Consider the following 8,245-nt stretch of genomic DNA (forward strand, 5'->3'; position numbering starts at 1 on the left):
TCGAAACCACTGGCCGACTACAATCGCCCAGATGAGTACTATTCCAACAGATCAGCTATTCGACTTCCGGAGATCCAGAAGCAGAATTTCGAGCTGAAGCCTCAATACTACACTCTCGTGTCACAGATACCCAACTCTGGGTTACCGCACGAGCATCCTATGGACCATCTAGAACGGTTCAAGGATTTAATCGCTGCTATTCGGATGGAAGGAGTCCCCGAAGATTACCTGCTGTGCAAGCTCTTCAGATACACGCTGAAAGGAGAAGCGATGCACTGGCTTAGGCAGCTACCCACAGGATCCTTAACATCCTGGGCCGACATCAAGAATGCTTTCTTACGAAACTTCTTCGATGAGGCGCGCACTGAAGAAATTCGAAACAAAATTTCCACATTCTCGCAGGAGGTGGGAGAGTCCTTCAAAGATGCATGGATTAGATTTAGGTTCTTCCAATGAGACTGTCCACACCACGGATTTAACGAAGTGCAGCTGCTAACACCACGAGGGCCAAAATCACCCAAACAGTCCACGGGAAGGGCCAGCATGCTGAGTCCAAGGACCAGCGTGCTGAGTCCAAGGACCAGCGTGCTGATATGTGTACTGATGGACAGCCACGGACGTCCTGCGTGTGCACACGGACACACACGGACAGCCACGGACGTCCTGTGTGTTCTGGCGGACACCCATGGACGTCCTGTGTGTACTGAACAGACAGCCCACGTGGGCCAAAATCACCCGAACAGTCCACGGGAAGGGCCAGCACGCTGAGTCCAAGGACCAACATGCTGATATGTGTACTGATGGACAGCCACAGACGTCATGTGTGTGCTGACGGACACACACGGACACACAGGGACATCCACGTACGTCCTGTGTGTGCTGGCGGCCACCCACGGACGTCCTGTGTGTACTGAACAGACAGCCCATGTGGGCCAAAATCACCAGAACAGTCCACGGGAAGGGTCAGCGTGCTGAGACCAAGGACCAACGTGCTGATATGTCTACTGATGGACAGCCACGGACGTCCTGTGTGTGCTGACGGACACACACAGACACACACACACAGACAGCCATGGACGTCATGTGTGTGCTGACAGACACCCACGGACGTCCAGTGTGTACTGAACAGACAGTCCACGTGGGCCAAAATCACCCGAACAGTACACGGGAAGGGCCAGCGTGCTGAGTCCAAGGACCAGCGTGCTGATATGTGTACTGATGGACAGCCACAGACGTCCTGTGTATGCTGACGGACACACACGGACACACAAAGACACACACGGACAGCCACAGACGTCCTGTGTGTGCTGACGGACAGCCATGGACATCCTGTGTGTGCTGGCGGACACCCACGGACGTCATGTGTGTACTGAACAGACAGGACGTCTGTTCTGTACACGGCAAGGGCCAGCATGCTGAGTCCAAAGACCGGCATGCTGATATGTGTACTGATGGACAGCAACAGACGTCCTGTGTGTGATGACAGACACACACGGACACACACGGACAGCCACCGACGTCCGTGGGTGTCCGCCGTCCTGTGTGTGCTGGCGGACACCCAAGGACGTCCTGTGTGTACTGAACAGACAGACCAAATGGGCCAAAATCACCCGAACATTCCACGGGAATGGCCAGCGTGCTGAGTCCAAGGACCAGCGTGCTGATATGTGTAATGATGGACAGCCACAGACGTTCTATGTGTGCTGACGGACAGCCACAGACGTCCTGTGTGTGCTGATGGACACACACGGACGTCCTGTGTGTGCTGACAAATACACCCGGACATCCTGTGTGTACTGAACAGACAGCCCACGTGGCCAAAATTCACTCAAACAGTCCACGGGAAGGGCCAGCGTGCTGAGTCCAAGGACCAGCGTGCTGATATGTGTACTGATGGACAGCCACGGACGTCCTGTGTGTGCTGACGGACACACACGGACAGCCACAGACGTCCTGTGTGTGCTGGCAGACACCCACGGACGTCCTGTTTTTACTGAACTGACAGCCCACGTGGGCCAAAATTACCCGAACAGTCCATGGGAAGGGCCAGCATGTTGAATCCAAGGACCAACGTGCTGATATGTGTAGTGATGGACAGCCACGGACGTCCTGTGTGTGCTGACGGACACAGACACAAACACGGACACACACGGACAACCACGGACGTCCTGTGTGTGCTGGCGGACACCCACGGATGTCCTGTGTGGACTGAACAGACAGCCCACGTGGGCCAAAATCACCCGAACAGTCCACGGGAGGGGCCAGCGTGCTGAGTCCAAGGACCAACGTGCTGATATGTCTACTGGTGGACAGCCACAGACGTCCTGTGTGTGCTGACGGACAAACACGGACAGCCACGGACGTCCTGTGTGTGCTGACGGACACACACGGACGTCCTGTGGTTGCTGACGGACACCCACGGACGTCCTGTGTGTACTGAACAGACAGCCCACGTGGGCTAAAATCACCCAAACAGTCCACGGGAAGGGCCAGCGTGCTGAGTCCAAGGACCAGCGTGCTGATATGTGTACTGATGGACAGCTACAGACGTCCTGTGTGTGGTGACGGACACACACGGTCAGCCACGGACGTCCTGTGTGTGCTTCCGGACACCCACAGACGTCATGTGTGTACTGAACAGACAGCCTACGTGGGCCAAAATCACCCGAACAATCCATAGGAAGGGCCAGCGTGCTGAGTCCAAGGACCAGCATGCTGATATGTGTACTGAGGGACAGCCGCGGACATCCTGTGTGCGCTGACGGACACACACGGACACACACAGACACACACGGACAGCCACATACGTCCTGTGTGTGCTGACGGACAGCCACAGACGTCCTGTGTGTGCTGGCGGACACCCACGGACATCCTGTGTGTACTGAACAGACAGCCCACGTGGGCCAAAATCACCCAAACAGTCCACGGGAAGGGCCAGCGTGCTGAGTCCAAGGACCGGCGTGATGATATGTGTACTGATGGACAGCCACGGACGTCCTGTGTGCGCTGACGGACAAACACAGACACACAGGGACAGCCACGGACGTGGGTGTCCGCCGTTGTGGGAACCAAAATTTGCACTGTCGATTTCCGTTTAAATAAGGAAACTAGGAAAACCCTAATTTCCCAGAGGACTCGGATATCTGCTAAATACCACATGTCAAGCAATCAGAACACGAGAATAACAACGATAAGAATAAGAAATCGAAAAGAGACTAAAGTAGATCTTATTCCGAATCTGCGTATGAGCGTTTACAACAAGGTATAAGCCTGGGCTCGAGAGCTGTCGGCGAGATTCCTAGTTCTAGCAACCCTAAGACGGCTAAACCTAATTGAGTCGCAGCTCGAAATAACAAAAACGGAAAATTGCCTAAATTGCTCTAAGTGCTAAGTTTGCTCTGAAAAATTCTCTCTTTATGCTCCTCGCCTAGGACTCCTTATATACTAGCTCCAAGGTTGGTTTACGCTTTTAATCTTCTGCTCTTAAGACATCATAGCATAAAAATGAAGATATTTCATTTTCCCGATCTTCACAATTATCTTCAAAACTTCCGTATTTATCGGCGGAAACTTGACATTTATCCTCCCTTGTGGACCAAGCGTAAACCGTGCGGTGGTTTACGACGTTTTGGTTAAGAAATCGTAGGATGGGCCTCGAGTCGTGTCTTAGGTCCCTATGGGCCGTCTTCCGACTCGATAAGTTTCTTACGATTTCTTTCGATAAAGAACAAACTTTCCGTGGTTTTTAACTCGCAAAGTTTGATCGATAATTTTGAATAGCGGAAAACATAGACTGAGCTTGCTACGGTCTTCGGGAGATAGCATTTGAAGGTTTGACGAGAATTCATGGACTGGTGTCGTCTTGACATTTCGGAAGAGCTCAGTCGGTATGCAGTTTGGCTCGAGCGGTCGCTGAGCTTGGCCGAGCTCGTCTACGTAGCGACGCATAGCGATCGAGCTCGAGCTCTGTCGCTAGCGACCGAGCGGGACGAGCGCTCGGTCGAAAGAAAACAAAATATATGTTCTATTATACGCGGATCCATAAATGATCCAATTACCATCCTTCTTTTTTGTTTTGTAGGAGTTAAAAAAATACTATGATGGTTCCGTTGCTTTATATATCATTTTTTTTATCTGTCTATAATTCAGCAATCCCAAAGTGTCTTTTTTTTGTTTCTGTAAATAAGCTTCCGGTGTGAAAACAAAGTTTGTGACGTTGAGATGTGCCCGAATATGGAAGATATCATTTTAAATACCCCTTTCTTATCCCATACTACTCTTTCAATATATAATCTAATTTTTTTAATCTAAAAAATTTCATATCGAATTCGAAGTGCCATGCTATTATTAATTAACTAATTCATATTTCCGAGGGCGAAGGCATAGTATTTTTTCTTTAAAATAAAAAAAACTCATTGGCGCCAAGCGTGAGGGAATGCTATACGTTTGGTAATTTCTCATCCGACTAGGATAAAGGATGCTATTGAAGCGGCAAATCCCATGCATATTGTCTGTACATCGGGTCGCACGAGCGGGACGAGCGCTCGGTCGCTATGTAGCGACCAAGCTTGGCCGAGAGATCGGTCGCTACGTAGCGACCAAGCTTTGGCTCGGTCACTACGTAGCGACCGAGCGGGTTGGATGCTCGGTCGCTACGTAGCGACCAAGATCGGCTTGGACTTGGTTGCTACGTAGCGACCGGACAGCGTGTATGTGCGGTAGCTACGCAATGATCGAGCTTGGTTCGTTTGCTTTGAATCTTCAAGGATACTTCTTCGTAAAAACTTCGTATTGGTTATTTTTTACGAAAATTATATCTTTCTTTTTACTACCTCTTTCGGAAATGTGATTTCCGAGGGTTTTCGGGTGATAATTCCGTCGTAACCGTTTTGACCCCAATAGTTAGCCCCCCAGCCCGTTAGGACCATGCATCGTAGGGTCCTAGCGTGCGGTTAGGCATGTTTGGCAAGTTAGGCGTGTTGGACGGAATTAATATCCGAAAGTCCGAGTTTGAATAGTAACTTCTCATGCCTATAAGAAGGGAGGTAACTTGTTTCTAGTTTTTCACTTCATTATCTTCTCAAAGTTTAAGAGTGAAAAGGTCCTTTCAATTTTCACTCTCTGGCATTGAGATTTTTCCTTTCCCTCCCTGTTGAGAATGTCTCAAGGGATTTCGGGAAACGCTCGGCCTACTATCTTCAATTGCGAAACTGTCTGTGACCAACGCGGTGAGGTTGTTCGAGAGATCGACTCCGCTGACCCTGCCGAGGCCGACGCACATTGGGTGGCTTTGTCCAACGTGGAAGAACCGCCTCCCGAGCCGTGGGTTCCCGTGAGGCCTTTTTCGGAAAGGGTCATCGGGAGACCGAGCAGGTGTACCCTCCCATTCCTTGGGACCGTACGCAGCTTCTGTCACGTTCCGGAAAACGTGGATTTTCGATTACCCCTCGAGGGGGAGAGGGCTGACGAACATCCCAAAGGCTTTTTTACTTTGTACGAGGAGCATCTGATGCGTGCTCGCCTATGGTTTCCCATACCGTCGGTTATAGTAGTGTTTCTGAACCTTTTGGAAGTTTCGATAAGTCAGATTTCTCCCCGCGGTATAAAGCATCTTGTCGGGTTGCTAGTCTTGGGATACGAGCGAGGCATAGAGCTTACTGCTGAATATCTCGAAGCTTTCCTTACCATGTCTCGTGTTGGGGCCGATCGTCTGTATGGTTTTAGACCGCGTACTTTTATGGAGGTCCTGAAAGGATTCCCTCAGGGCGATCGTGGATGGAAGAGTTACTTTTTTTTACGTTAGATTGGATCAAGGCTCGGTTGCCGTGGAGTGCCTTCCCTCGTTTAGGCGACTGTGGGGGGTAGGAGGTAACGTGTTGAATGATCACTCGTTATTTTCTTACCACCCATTTTTTTTTACTTTATATCTGAACTATGTCTATTTTGTAGTGCACAACCCCATTCCTCCTTTTCTGGAAGATCTGTGCGTCGTTCGAAACCTTCTCCGTGGTGGCCCGCTGCTTTGGGGTTACTTTTCTCCCGAGAGGGTCCGTGCTGCGGTCGAAACTCATCGATCTTGTTTCAGCTCGTCGATTGATGATGACATGGGGGTGTTTTTTGAAGATACTTCCTTGCCTGCTGTCTATGCCACTGGGCAGAGCAGTGGTCAAAGGCCGCCCGACGCTGAGGATGATGCAGAACCGACCGTTGAGGATCCCGTCTTTGGTGGGTGAGAAGGTAGCGATTGGACGGACTGATCCTTTGTGTCGATGGTTGAGTTGGATTATCGTTTATTTGTTTTCGGCCGAGTGTGGCCTTTTAAATTTGGATTTCGTTTAGGCCTAGATGGCTGTATTTGTATTTTCCGGGACTGGTCGTTGGTGGCTTTGAATCCCTTACCGCTTTACGCGGTTTATATATATGATGAATGTTTCATCTCGAATTTTCCTGAGTATGTTCGAAGTAAATATGAGTTGTCGTCTCATATTTAGTTCCGATGAGACGTTCAATCTGTTGGTTCATTCGTGATTCTCGTAGAAAATTACTTATCTCTACGATTTTCGGGAACATTGAGATGTGAACAGAGAGACATGGTTTAGGATCTCGTATCTTTTGGATATCATGTCTTGAGATGTTTGAGACCAGAGCGTTGGGTTTAGGGCAAGACCTAGGTTTACTTTCGGTTGAGGTTTGTGCGGTGACTAGCCGGCTATCGTTTTTCCTGTTGCGATTTCTTCCTGACTCGCACCGATTTAAAGTCCGCGATAGGTTCTCGGCTTATATGACTTGTATGGTACGAATCGAGAATCTTCTCAGAGGCAATTTTTAAGCCAACTGGGAGTGCTAAACCAAAATTTCAGATTTTTGTTGTAGCGCGCTTTCGTCCTAGTGTTGGACGTTTTTGAAGATCAAAAGAGTGATCGGATTGCGTCTGTTTAAGATGGCTGGCGTGTTCGTCGGGACCAATCGACGAACCGGGTGTAAGGTTTTTGTGGTCGCGTTCGGACAATTTGTTAGTATTATCTTCGAATTTAAACTTTGCGACTTCTCGCAGTTGTTTCGAGGATTATACGTGTATCTTTCTGTGTTTGAAAGATGATAATTTTACGATTTTGAGCCGTATGAGGCTGCAGACAAGAGTCTTAAAGTTTCCAGGCGTGTCCTGAAAGTTTTTGCGTTTAACCGAATCGTAAACGTTTTTGATACAAAGGAGCAACGTAGATTATAGTATTCATTTTTGAAGTTTCTAAAAACTCGATTACAATAACGAAGATTTTTCAAAGTGGGAGTATACGAGTATACGCACCCACTCCCCCCCCCCTCCTTTTTGGAGAGGGGGATAGCTGAACTCGTCTTTTGACGAGCTGCCTATGTACCCCTTTCGAGGATCAAGCCATCTCGTAGTTTTGCTTCATGCCGCGAGTGTTTTTACTCGGCGGTAGACGTCGCGCTGTCCGCCTTGACTGTGTTGATCGTGGCTGGGTCAACGCTATTTTCTGGATGTTCCGGTTGAGTTGTAGCGTGGACTTCGGACTCGTGTCGAGTTTCGGCGTCCGATGCGTTTGCGTTGGTAGACAATTTTAATTCGTCTTTTCTTGGGGCGTTTTTGGCTGAAGATCGATCTATCTTCGTGCGTTTGCCATTTGCAGTTGCAGAAGTCGTGATTTGCCTTAACTTGTGCTCTGCGAGGAAGCATAGCCGCGACTGTTTATGGCATCCCCAGATAGCCGCGACTTCGCTTGGGGTTGGGAATTTGAGACCCATGTGGTAGGTCGACGGAACTGCCTGCATGGCGTTGAGCCATGGGGTTCCCATGATCACGTTGTAGATAGCGGGATGATCGACTACCGCGAACTCGACGATTTTCGTGATCTCCTTGGCCATGACTGGCAACTGGATCGATCCAAGAGTCATCGATACTTCGCCTGAAAAACCCGTGAGCGGTTTTGGCGTCGGAATTACTTCTCCGAGTTTGATGCTCATCCGCTTGAGAGTGTCGCGAAATATTACGTTGACCGTGCTTCCCGTGTCGACGAGTACCCTTCCGACTTCTAAGTCTCGTATGACAAGATCTATGATGAGCGGATCGCAGTGAGGTTGATCGATGCTGCCGGCTTCCTCCTTTGTGAAGGTGATCGAGCAATTTTGGCCATCTCGGGGAGGAGACCATGTAGGCCAATTTGCACTCGACTCTGCCTTCCATTGGTAAGCCTTGATGGCCGACACAGTGTCGCCGCAGTATTGT

At 49.5% G+C, this 8,245-nt stretch overlaps 1 non-coding gene across 1 annotated transcript; it reads right to left on the reverse strand.

Moving 5' to 3' along the window:
* Positions 1-370: 370 nt before the first annotated feature.
* Positions 371-476, reverse strand: LOC117130596. Its single transcript, XR_004453932.1, has one exon. It is a non-coding gene; the product is annotated as a small nucleolar RNA R71 (small nucleolar RNA).
* Positions 477-8,245: the final 7,769 nt, after the last annotated feature.

Source organism: Brassica rapa, unplaced genomic scaffold, assembly GCF_000309985.2.
Source record: "Brassica rapa cultivar Chiifu-401-42 unplaced genomic scaffold, CAAS_Brap_v3.01 Scaffold0582, whole genome shotgun sequence".
NCBI classification, from domain to species: domain Eukaryota; kingdom Viridiplantae; phylum Streptophyta; class Magnoliopsida; order Brassicales; family Brassicaceae; genus Brassica; species Brassica rapa.